At 38.7% G+C, this 13330-nt stretch overlaps 1 protein-coding gene across 1 annotated transcript in view; it reads right to left on the bottom strand.

Annotated features, from left to right (window-relative positions):
• Window positions 1–8944, bottom strand: part of GALNT3 (polypeptide N-acetylgalactosaminyltransferase 3) — a 65030-nt gene extending 56086 nt beyond the window's left edge. The window contains exon 1 of the mRNA XM_081814273.1: window positions 8437–8944. The gene's annotated coding sequence lies outside the window, so the exon portion shown is untranslated. The remainder of the gene's footprint in view (window positions 1–8436) is intronic.
• Between the last annotated feature and the right edge of the window lie 4386 nt (window positions 8945–13330).

Genomic DNA, 13330 nt, shown 5'->3' with positions numbered 1-13330 from the left:
TATAGTTATATAATACATCCTTATGGTTTTGATGGCATGCTCCTTTACTGAACTATACCATATATGTGTATATATACACATAGAGATATACATATATACACAGACATATAATTATATATATTACTCTTTTTAAAATATTCTTTTCTGAAAATAATTTTATATGCTAGAAATCTAAATAATAGTATTAGTGCTGCTTTTTCAAAGAACCAAGAATTGTGAAAGATGTGGTTGATTGGGAATTTTTGTTATTTGTTGCCAGGAAACAAAATATTAATGAAAAAATGGGAAGAATGTTTTAGTTATGTCTTAACAGATGGAAAAGCAAATGTATTTATCTTTCACTTGCCTTCCATTACACTACCAATGTCTTCATTTCTAGGACTGAAATAGGCATTTGCTCCATTCTCAATCTTGGTCTTTGGTCTTCTAAAGAAGTCCAAGGGCTGAGTGCTGACATTCAAAATAATGTGTTATGCAAGAAACCAATTTCAGGGATCAAGGGAAAGCTGCTCTTCTTTAGCTATAACTCCTAAAAATCATCAGAACGGGAGTACTGGAAAAGATTTCAATGTCTTTTTGTCTCCTCCATAATTTTTTTGTACTTTTTTTTAAATTTTATTTTCTCTTGTAACAATCCTCCACTTTAAGTTGAAGAGGGTTCATTAACTGCCCAACTGGGTATATTTGAAATATTCTAAAAGTTTAGACTTTACTTAACTAAAATCCTCTGGGTACAATACCACCAGAAGCACATGCTTCTCATTTATATCAATAAGATTTCTTTAATCAGTGCAGGCCTATAAAAACGTGTTGTTCTTCAGAAGAAACATTTTGTAAAATGCCAAAAAAAGGGGTTTTTTTTAACTGCCTTTGTGTAAACATCCTACTTTTCAAAGCTTCGTAATGCTGTAAGAACTCCAAATTATTTAAATTAGAATCAAGCAAGTGATGATATTATCTTGAAAATTCCTTTAGTGGTACCCTCCCAGCTCATGTGTTCAACTGATTAATGTGTGTGCCCTGTTGATCTCTTGCACTAGGACCAGAAAGCTGTAAAATCCTATCTCGCGATTAGTGGCACAGTGGCTTAGATATTTCATGACGTGTTCATTCCAGTGGGGTAGTGCATTCACTGATAATGTTTTATAAATACTAAACGAGTAACCTGAGTTATTTATAAGAAATCATTGCTATTAACCTCATGAGGAATTATTGGCATTGAATACTATGATAAGAAATATATCACAGGTCTCTGCTAAAAATTAAATGGAGAATTGCAGAAATTTTCTAAGATATCCAAGAAAAAAATATATGGTTCCTAAATTATTTGGTCATTGTTATTGCTTTGTTGATGGAGGGCTACTCAGTACAGAGATGCTTTCTAATCTACAATCCAATATTGCAAAGCAAACGTATCAGCCTCTAAAAAAGCAAACATCTTAAGTTAAAATAATAATGATATTAAGAGTGAATATTAATGAGGGGTGCCTGGGTGGCACAGTCAGTTAAGCGTCTGGCTCTTGGTTTCAGGTCAGGTTATGATCTCAGGATCCTGAGATTGATCCCCGAGGCAGGCTCCACACTCTGCTAGGAGTCTGCTTGGGATTATCTCTCTCTCTCTCCCTCTCCCTCTGCCCCTCCCCACCAGGCACACACACTCTCTCTCTTTCTCTCTCTCTCAAATAAATACATAAATCTTTTCTTTTTTAAAGAGTTGAATATTAACAAATGCTTATTATGTGTACTAAGCATTTTACATACCTTATTTCATTTAATTTGCACAAAAGCTCTATGAGGTCGGTAACAGTATTACCATGTTACAGATGAGGAAAGTGAGATTTAGAAGATTATGTAAATTATTCCAGACTAGAAAGCTGTTGTGCAGCAAAGTGAGGATTCAGCTCATGCAGGCTGATACAGAAGCTTGTGTCCTTAATCATACTGTGCAATTCTAAATAATAGTATGAGTTTTTTATTGGTAACTTCCTTCTCACATCTAAGAACTCTGATGGTCCAAAACCCAGGTATATACACTTAACGTGTGAATGAGATGACTACTGTGTACATTGTGCTATGCGGAGTAATACAAGGACTCATTCACAGCCCGTCTCCCCAAGAAGTTTACAGTGTAGATGGGAGGTGGGGATAAAACACATGTAATCAAAAGCAAAATGTGACAAGTGCCATATGAGACATACTGTGGTGATGCACCAAGGAAAGAAATACTTTTGGCTAGAAGGACATGAAGAGTCTTTCTTTGTAAAGCAGGTGATATGAATCTTTTGAGGGGAGTAAAAGGGAAAGTCAGGATTTTTCACAAAGCATGCCCCGCAGCCAAAAGCTCAAGGCACGTAAGGCATGACTTGTTCTCTTTCAACCTGGTTGAGCTAGGACAGCTTATGTACAAAGAAGACCTGGATGCTAGGGATGAAGAATTTGTGTTAAATTATTAGACAAAAGGGAGCCACTGAAGGTTTTGAAGTACAGAGTGACACCATTCATTCAACAGATATTTATGGGGTGTCAGTGTGTGCCAGGCACTGTGCTAGATGCTGGGGTGAGCAGGGCCGGTCCATTCCCTGCCCTCATCATACCTCTTACAGGCTGATGGCAAAGAAAGAGGCCAATTTTCATCACCAGTGACAAAGTGATGATTGTACACAGAACAGGGGCAAAAACTCTGTGTAGAAAAGAAATTCGATGCTTTGGTTTATTTTCCCTGATTTTTTTTTCAGAAATAAACATTTTGCTTTAGAATAATTTGATATTCTATTAAAATTTATTTTAAGATAGTATTTTTTTTTAAAGATTTTATTTATTTATTTGACAGAGAGAGAAAGCACGAGCAGGGGGAGTGGGAGAGGGAGAAGCAGGCTCCCTGCCGAGGAGGGAGCCCGATGTGGGACTCGATCCCAGGACCCTGGGATCATGACCTGAGCCGAAGGCAGACGCCCAACCATCTGAGCCACCCAGGCGCCCTAAGATAGTATTAAATAATGACCTTTTTCTATTTAAAAAAAGTACATAATGAATCTGAACTTCACTGACTATGTTTACAGATCTGCAAAACATTTTCTTTTTTTTAAACAGAAGTCTCCTGTTTGTCTTTTTTTTTTTTTTTTTGAGATTATTTATTTGAGAGAAAGAGAGTGGAGAGAGAGCATGAGAGGGAAGAGGGCAGAGGGAGAAGCAGACTTCCCGCTGAGCAGGGAGCCCGATGCGGGACTCGATCCCAGGACTCCAGGATCATGACCTGAGCCAAAGGCAGAGGCTCAACCAACTGAGCCACGCAGGCGCCCCTGTGAAACATTTTCTTGATAGTAGTTTCTAGTACAGGTGATTTACAAAATTCATCTCAATCACTATTAAAATTGCTATTTGATCATTTAAGGCCTATCATTCCATGTCAGAGCTCTGTGGGATAAATTCCAAAAAGACAAAGGCTACTTTTTACAGGTTGGTTCCTGGTACAATACAAACTGCTTCCCATAGATACCCATGTTGGCGGGATGTCTTCGGAAATTCTGAATTTGACTCTGGTTACTCTCCATATAGCAAATTACAAGGTTCTATTTAAGTTGGAGAATTTTGTAGTGACCAAATAAGTATCACAAATATGGGAAAGCCAGTTTCAAAAGGGGTCCACAGGAAAGACATATAAGCTAATTGCCCAACTATAATCAATCACCTTTATGAAAACAATTTTTGTGGTAAGACCTGCTTGTATTGAAAGTTTTCATAGGCTCAGGAACATAAAACTCAGATATTTTTGAAAATGAAAAACTAAAGAAGATTACTGAATTTATTCTAGGATAATAGTGTCTCAATAGAAAATAGCAGTTTAAGGTAAGCACTGCTAAACAATCTAATCCACATGGAGACACAAACTGATAGGTGGTGGTGAGCGAGGATTAATTAGGAATAAGAAAACAGATTGCAGCCAAACTTTAAAAAGAATTTAAATATGCTGATGTTTAGTTTCCTTTAAACAGCTCCATACCTGGGTGCCTGGGTGGGTCATGATCGAGCCCGCGTCAGGCTCCCTGCTCAGCGGGAAGCCTGCTTCTCCTTCTCCCACTCCCCCTGCTTGTGTTCCCTCTCTCGCTGTGTCTCTCTGTGTCAAAAAATAAATAAAATCTTAAAAAAAAAAACTAACAACAAAACAGCTCAATACCTGATGTTGACAAATGTGGATATAGCTGGCAAAACAGTGTGTGTTAATTGCCAATATCACATAACTAATATTTACTCTAAAATATTTCTTCCAAATAATTTTCTGTCACCATCAGATATCCATATACATTTAGCGTTCTTTGTTTATGCTTTGAAATCTATATATATTATATTTTTCTTTCTCCTTTCAGGATTAAAACAAAGTTTTATGTTCTCTACTATATCTACTTTAAGAATATTCTAAATATTGAAGATTTTATTTGCTCAAATAAATTGTATTTTTATGACAGAAAGAGCTCCTCATTGTTTCCATACCAGCGATATTTCACTCCAGTGTTTACTTGTTCTGAAATTTCACAGCAACAGAAATTCTATTATATATTATGTTTTTATCTGGTATCTATTAAGAGTGTGTTTGGCTGCAATTTGGGGGAAAAAAGCTGACTAGCAGGGACTTAACAAATAGAGGTTTATTTTCTAGAAAACTGGGCAGCAACATGTGGAAGAATAAAACTGGACCAGTTTCTTACACCATACACAAAAAGGAATTCAAAGCGGATGAAAGACTTAAATGTAAGGTAGGAAACCATCAAAATCCTAGAGGAGAACACAGGCAGCAACCTCTTTGACCTTGGCTGCAGCAATTTCTTACTAGACACATAGCCAGAGGTGAGGGAAACAAAAACAAAAATGAACTATGGAGACTTCATCAAGATAAAAGCTGCGCAGTGAAGAAAACAATCAACAAAACTAAAAGGCAGCCTAATGAATGGGAGAAGATATTTGCAAATGACATGTCTGATAAAGGGTTAGTAGCGAAAATCTATAAAGAACTTATCAAACTCAACACCCAAGAAACAAATAATTCACTTAAGAAAGGGGCAGAAGACATGAATAGACATTTTTGCAAAGAAGACATCCAGACAGCTCACAGACGCATGAAAAGATGTTCAACCTCATTCATCATCGGGAAATACAAGTCAAAACCATGATGAGATACCACCTCACACCTGTGAGAATGGCTACAAATAATAACACAGGAAACAACAGATATTGGTGAGTATGAAAACTGGTGCAGCCACTCTGGAAAACAGTATGGAGGTTCCTCAAAAAGTTAAAAATAGAGCCACCCTATGACCCAGCAATTGCAGTACTAGGTATTTACCCAAAGGATACAAAAATACTGATTCAAAAGGGTACATGCACCCCAATGTTTATGGCGGCATTATCAACAATAGCCAAACTCTGGAAAGAGCCCAAGTGTCCATCGACTGATGAATGGATAAAGAAGATGTGGTATATATATATATATATATATAACTAAGTGTAATATGTAAGTTTTGGATCACTAAATTCTACTCCTGAAACCAATATTACACTATATGTTAACTAACTAGAATTTAAATAAAGATTTGGAAGAAAAAAAAAATAAAGGTTTGTTTTCTCACATAACAAGTCTAGAAGTAGGGGCTGCTGCCTTTGGTTTACTTAGTAATATAATCAATTACATTATTTTCTGCCCCACTGTCATTAGCATGTTGGTTTTCCTTCCCTCTGGTTACCATCTCAAGGCCACAAAAGACTGCTGCTGACCAGCAATACATGCATGCCCAAGCTACGACAGGATGGAGGGAGGGGCTCCCAGCTACTTCTGTCTCTTTTTGTCAGAAAGGCAAAAGGTTTCCCAGAAGCCCCCTTAGCAACTTCTTACATCTTCACTCCACTACAAGCTTCAAAGAAGGCTGGGAGAGTAGGAAACGAGACTCTCATGATTTAGATTATCATGAGACATTGCCCAGGCATGGGTACATTGACGTTTCAAACAGAACTATAAATTCTCAGCGAAGAAGGTGGGGGAACAGATATTTGGTAGGGAGCAAAAAAGGGTCTGTTTAAATGACCTAATCATTTGGAATGTAAAATTCTTAAAGACTGGGGTTGTGTCTAGTCCTTTCCTTACATATAGGACTTAGGTCATAACAAAAATTGTTGACGGTACAAATCCTGTATTAGATATAGATATACGGACTACATTCTTTTAAAAAAAAAAAAGATATTTATTTATTTATTTATTTATTTATTTATGAGAGAAAGAGAGAGAGAGGAGGAGCAGAAGATGAGGGACAAGCAGACCCCATGCTGAGCACGGAGCCCGATGCAGGGCTCTATCTCAGGACCCAGAGATCATGACCTGGGCCGGAACCAAGAGTCAGCCACTCAATCAACTGAGCCACCCAAGCACCCCTGGACTATATTCTATATATTAAAGCAGTATCACTGAATTTCACTCAGTTGTACCAATAGGAGAGGTACTATACAAAACTTAGCTCAGACTGCTATAGCAAAATACCATGCACTGGGTGGCTTAAATAGCAGATATTTATTTCTCACAGTTCTGAAGGTGGGAAGTCCAAGCTCAGGATGCCACCAGATCCAGATTCTGATGAAAGCACATATCCTGGCTTACAGATGGCCAACCGCCTTCTTGCTGTGTCCTCATATGATGGAAAGACAGTATTCTTCTTAAAAAGGACACAAATCCCAACATGAGGGCCCCATTTCATGACCTCATCTAATCATAATTACCTCTTAAGAGCCCCACTTTCAAATACCATCACATTAGGAGTTAGAGCTCAACATAGGAATTCTGGGAGGGACAAAAACATTCAACCCATAACATATATATGTAATATCTGATATTACATATATAAATATATATAATAACACATATATATACAGAGTTTTAGTCCAAGTCTTTGAATACTTATTATGCATTCCTGTGACCAAAAAATTGTAGACACTGAAAAAATACTAACAGAAAATAGTTCTAGCTTTTAAGGCATTAAAGCCAAGACATAAAAGCTATAAATACAAATCCAAGCTGAACTAAAATGTTATGTAATCTATATAATAATATCAGCCTTTTTACTTGATGGCCATTATGTATTAGCAATATAACGTATTTTTATTTTATTAGAATTTCCCAACAATGCTGCAAGGTAGTCATTGACCTCATCTTAAGGATTAGGAAACTGAGGGGCGCCTGGCTGGCTGAGTCAGAAGAGCATGTGACTCTTGGTCTCGGGGTCATGAGTTTGAGCCCCACGTTGGGTGTAGAGACTGCTTAAACAAGTAAATAAATAAATAAAACACCTGAAAAAAAGGGATTAGGAAACCGAGAACACTGAGAGTTTAAGCAACTTGCTCCAGGTCCTCCAAGTCATAAGCAATGGATCTGAAGTTTGGAATAGCTCCCCTTTTTCCCCAAAGCCATGCTTGCACATAGCACACACACACACCACCACAGGCTGCTTACTTCGTTTTGTGACTAGAAGCCTCCCTCATAATGTTGCTTCGTTTCACCCTTTTTCGTTCCTCGCTTTTTCATGGGTGACTTAGGTAAATGGGCAGAGGGAAACAAGAGCAGATTATGGAGATTATAAAATGATGAGGGATGAGATTATAAAGAGAGACAATGCTAAGAGTGAGAGGTGAATGAAAGGGTGGAAGAAGAGCCAAGAGAAAACCCACGGGATTCTGAAGGGAGCAAACAGGAAAGGGGAAAGAAGAGAATGAATACCGACGGGTATTTCTCCGGGCTGTGGGTCGGTGGAATGGCCGTACCCCACTCCATGCCCCTGCTCTCTCTGATCTCTGGCCATCCGTGTGGCTTGGCCTTGTCCCTCTAACGGCAGGATTCTGGGAGAGGCTCGTGGTAGTGACTGAATTACACTTTCCCGAGCTATTCTTGTGTTCCAATTCTCCCTTGAAGGTCGTTTATGGTTAATCTCAAACCACATACATATTTAACTCTCCTTTTAGTTACATTCCAGAAGCCTGTTCTCAAACAAGCATGAGTTAATACTCTAAATTTCAGTAACCACAAGCTGAGATTAATCTGCCCTAATGTCACTGTGTTCCTCGTCTTCAAGTGAGTTTAAAGAATGATGTGGGAAAAGCCTTGCTCAATTTGCCACTCCTTTTACCCCACTATTAATGTAGCATAGAATCTCGTATACGCTCAGCCAGTATTGCAATCTACCCACCCCTCTTTAACATTTTCCAAAGTGGTCTTTTAGCTAGATTTGAATGCTTCCTGTCCAGGGAGTTCCCTACCTCTGCAAATAGTCTTTTCCACCTTTGGACAACTCTTTTAGAGACAGCTTTTTTTTTTTGGCAGTCAGGATAACTGAGATATTCCACAATAACAAAGGCCTAAAACGTCAGTGAATTTTTAACAACAGAGACTTATTTCTTACTTACATTATGTGCCTCCCCCAGGTCAGCTTGGCCCTGCCCCACTTTGACTTCCCTCTGGGAAAGGAGGAAAAGAGGAAAAGAGTTTATGGCAAATCCCATGCTGTACTGTAAGTGTCTACATTTCATTAGCCAACAAAAGTCACATGAAATCCTAACCCAGGGTGGGACAAGGAAAGGGGAGAAACATCCCAGAGAAAAAGAGCAAATATTTTGAATGATAATATAATCTACCACGTATTTATTGAGTTAAAATCCTTTTCCAACTAACATCCCACCTGTGGTTCTTGCTCATCATCTCTTCTTTCTACCAGTTCTCTAAGTATTAGAAAACTGCAGTCATGTTCTCTCCTTTCTAGTCTAATCAGCTCCAGTTCTTTCATCAACCTGTTCCCTGTATTTAGTGTTCTCACCTAACATCCTCTTTTAGAGCCTGTTCAGCCATCTTAGGTCCCCTGGTGCGAAAATTGTTGGTTTATTCTCCAAAGGAGGGCATCCCCTGACACACTCCCCTTTGGGCTGATGGGTTTTGGCTGATACTGAGTGTACAAGACAAAAAATAATAAATAAATAAATAAATAAAAAGCTTTCCTTAAAAAATACCTTATCTGATAGCTCTCCATATTTTTCATCAGCTCAGGCCCTTCAGCTTTTCACAAACTTCCAGGTCCCTTGGCTGTTACACATCAGAATGTGGAAATCTCGTGAGCACTTCTGAGAGCAGATGTCACATCCCTGACTATACTTTAGTTAATTTAGCAATTTGAAAAGGGCTGTGAATGGGAAAAAGTAGTTGTACTGGCAAAATTGCCCAAGCCTCCTGTTGTTGTATAGGACTGGTACACAGTATGGACTTCCCAAACAATTGGCCCCAGATCAAACCTGACTCCACTAAATACTACCTATGTGACCTGGGGCAAGTGACTTAACCCTGAGCTTTTATTTCCTCATCTAACGAGATTGGGATAATAATAGTTATTTTCTTCATGTGGTTTTTGAGAGGACTAGATGACACGACAGGGGAGCTCAATGAATGTATTCTCTTGTTACCATATTGAGGTCCTAACGCTCAAACCTATCTCTATCTCTATCTCCTCTAGCATCCCCTAGGCTCTCCATAGCTGTGCACGCTTTCTCTCCCCAAAATATCCTCTGGGCTTATGACATCTTCCATTCCCAATGTTAAAAATAAAACTAGAGGCCAAGGTAGAGTCACTTACCCCCAGGACAGTAAGCCAAGACCTAATTGCAGTTTCAACCTCTCCAAGAGTGGAATTTCTGATCAGCACCAGTGAGGTAATCTATCACATCAGTGTCTCCATCCCCCAAAGGAAGATGAGGCGATCCACCTAATGAGACCCCCTGCGCGTCCCCCTAGGGGAAGGTGACCTTGCCTGAAAGAATCCTTTCTTTTCTTTTGCTGTTAACATCCCTGCCCCACCCTTATTCCTATAAAAACCTTCCATTTTGTAGAAATTCCTCAGCGCTCCCTTCTATTTGTTAGATGGGATGCTGACCGACTCGTGAACTGCTTAATAAAGCCAATTAGATCTTCAAATTTACTCAGCTGAATTTCTGTTCTTTAACACCAAGTTGGCATTATCCAAGCTCAACCAGTATCTCTCAAAGTGTTGTCTAAGAATAGGCTGCATTAAGAAGCACCTGGGTGGCTTAGTCAGTTAAGCAACTGACTCTTAATTTCGGCTCAGGTCTTGATGTGAGATCCAGCCCCACATCTGTTTCCACCTCCCCCACCCCCCACCTCCCGCTCAGCTGGGAGTCTGCTTGAGATTCTCTCTCTCCCTCTCCCTCTGCCCCTCCCCCCTGCATGCACATGCACTCTCTCTCTCTCAAATAAATAAGTCCATCTTAAAAAAAAAAAAAAAAAGGAACAAGCCACACTGAAATCACCCGGTGGACCACTTGGCCCTATTTCAGACTTACTGAGTATGAAACTGGTTAGTCTGCATTGTAATAGGCTCTCTATGTAGGGTTGCCAGATAAAATACAGGACTTCCAGTTAACTCTGAATTTCACATAAAACATATTTTTAGTATAAGTGTGTATCATGCAATATTTTGGGACATACTCATGCTAAAAAATAATTTTTTATTTATCTTGAATTTTAAATTTAGCTGTGTGTTGTGTATCTATTTTTTTATTGAAATATAGTTGATACATTGCATCCTGCATTTTTAATTGCTAAATCTGGCAAATCTATCCCAGGGATTCTGATGCCTACTAAATTTGAGAACCGCTGATATAAGAGATTTGGCAAAAACATCAAATTCAACTTCATGAATTTCCTCTCAAGGAAAAAAAAAAGAGAAAAAGAAAAAAAGCTACTGAAATAACCTACATATCTCATGAGTCCCAAAACAAATATGCAGAAGAGCAAGGGTGCAGTTTTCTCTTTTTCAGAATAGGTTAGCTTTTGTTCCAGCAGCCACAATAGCAAAAGTAAACAATCCAGGAGCCAGAGAAGAATCCATGTCCTTATTTCTCTCATGCTAGTCTGTTTGTAGCTTTGGCTTGGGCTTTAGCTGTTCCCTCTGTGTTTGCCTTTCCTTCCTTTCTTTCTTTCTTTCTTTCTTTCTTTCTTTCTTTCTTTCTTTCTTTCTTTCTTTCTCCTTTCTTTCTTTCCACTGTTTTTTGTTTTTGTTTTCACTTTTATTACAGAATTTTCTCAAATGTACACATAAATAAAGAGACAAGTACAATGAACCCTCACATACCTGTCACCCAGCTTCTACAGCTATTCACTTTTGTCCATTTTTTTCATTTATAACCTACTTTCTTTGGTTTTGCTTGGTTTCCCTTTGTGTAATAGTATTTTAAAGGCCTTGCCTTTTTTTAAATTTAAATTCCAGTTAGTTAATATACAGTGCAATATTAGTTTCAGTTCTATGATATAGTGATTCAACATTTCCATACATCACCCGATGCTCAACACAAGTACACTCCTCAATCCTCATCACCTATTTCGCCCAATCCAACAATTTTCACCCAACTCCCTTCTGGTAACCATCATTGTGTTCTCTATAGTTACCAGTCTGTTTCTTGGTTTTCCTCTCTTTTTTTTTCCCTATGATCATTTGTTTTGTTTCTTAAGTTCCACATATGAGTGAAATCATATGGTATTTGTCTTTCTCTGACTGACTTCTCCTTTTTTTCTTTCTTTCTTTTCTTTCTTTCTTCTTTCTTTCTTTCTTTCTTTCTTTCTTTCTTCTTTCTTTCTCTTTCTTCTTTTTGGTCTAATATCCCTATGCTGGTCATCATCTACTCATCTTCCATTTGGCACTTCCTCTTTTGCTCTCTCAGAAGACATACTGAGTATGTCTTCCTCTGTCTGCCTCAACTTCCAAATATCAGAATACTCTGCCACATGGCCATCATTTCCTTAATATCCAACCCGGTCTCCCTCAATTTCAGTCCTCTGATGGAAACTTCCTAACTCATAACTTTGCTTTTATGTGTAATATAGTAATGTGTTGTGTTTGTATGGTTTGTGTGCATTTATGGAGTCCTTAAAATAAACATTATCTTAGTGGATTTTCTCAATAACCCCATAACCTAAGCAGTTGAAGTGTCAGGGCTCAGAAAGTTTGAGACAACAAGACTTTCGTCTGAGGGGTTTTATTGCTAGAGCAGTCCCTTTTCACTCAGCTGTTGCTTCACCTCAGCTTATTACACTTATGTTGTTCATCTGTCATTTAAGATAGTGATTAAAACACAGCTGTGTGACTTTGGGCAAGTTTTTTTTTTTTTTTAAACCTTTCTAAGCTTCCATTTCCTCATTTGTAAACTTAGGTTACTAGTAGTACCTACATCATGAGGCACTGGATTTAACGAGACAATCCGGGTCTCAATGCCTGCATTTTGTAAGTACTTCGGAAATAGTAGCCATTATTAAAACTATCATCTGGGCTACATCATCTTCCGGCCCAGCTCTTTGCAGTGCTGTCTTTCAGTAGAGGCAAAAATGGGAAATCTAGACCAAAACTAGCAAAACGAGAAGTACGAATGGCTGCACAAGGAGGTAATGGCCATCTAGGCTAATTTTTCTCTTAGCAAACACTTCCTCTTTCATACCATCCCCCTCCCTTTATTCTCACAACTTTATTCCTCTGTACAGTAACAGTTTTAGTGCTCCTGAACTAGACTCAACAGTCTGGAGAAGAACTAACCGAAATAGCAAGGTCCTTAGTCAAAAGCAGGGACTAAAGTGTGGTACCAATTGCTTGCCTCTTGTCTACCTTCTGCATTTATACTAACCTCCTTCACTTTTCCTTTGTTCCATAGTAATTGTGGTATCTGAGTGCCAGCTGGTTTGGAGCGACATTATCGCTATGTTCGTCTTCTTTTCCCATTAGGGTCTTTATATGATGATAAGCAGTGTGATAGCATGATACCCCTAGAGGATGAGATAGAGTGCCCCCTACTTGGGAGACCTCAATGCACTCTTTTGAATTGCATCTACTGGGGCTATTTTCTTCAGAAAATACTCAGGGCAATGGCTCTGTGAGGAATGGGAAACAAATGGGTTTTGCACAAGGCAAATGAATGTCAAACTACAGAATAAGAAAGAGAGACCGTCTGGATCAGTAGGTCTCAAGTTAGGGTCACTGTGCAGAACCAGAAGAGATGTAAGCAGCATTCTCTTCTCACGACTGGCCCAGCACTTGTGTCATTGCTGCCTTTCTCCTTAGACATGGCACACCACTATCCCAAAGATATGTGCGGGGCACAGCAGAGCAGACTCCTCCAAAAATTTCTTTGGGAAGAATGTGATATTTGAGCCTTTTACTTTATTTTTTTTTAATGATTTTATTTATTTATTTGACAGAGAAAGAGAGAGAGCACAAGCAGGGGGAGTGTTAGGCAGAGGGAGAGGGAGAAG

This window comes from Leptonychotes weddellii, chromosome 3 (genome assembly GCF_054177405.1).
Source record: "Leptonychotes weddellii isolate Sample4059 chromosome 3, ASM5417740v2, whole genome shotgun sequence".
NCBI lineage: Eukaryota > Metazoa > Chordata > Mammalia > Carnivora > Phocidae > Leptonychotes > Leptonychotes weddellii.
Note: the sequence above shows the minus strand (reverse complement) of the source record. Positions and strands in the feature narration are given on the sequence as shown.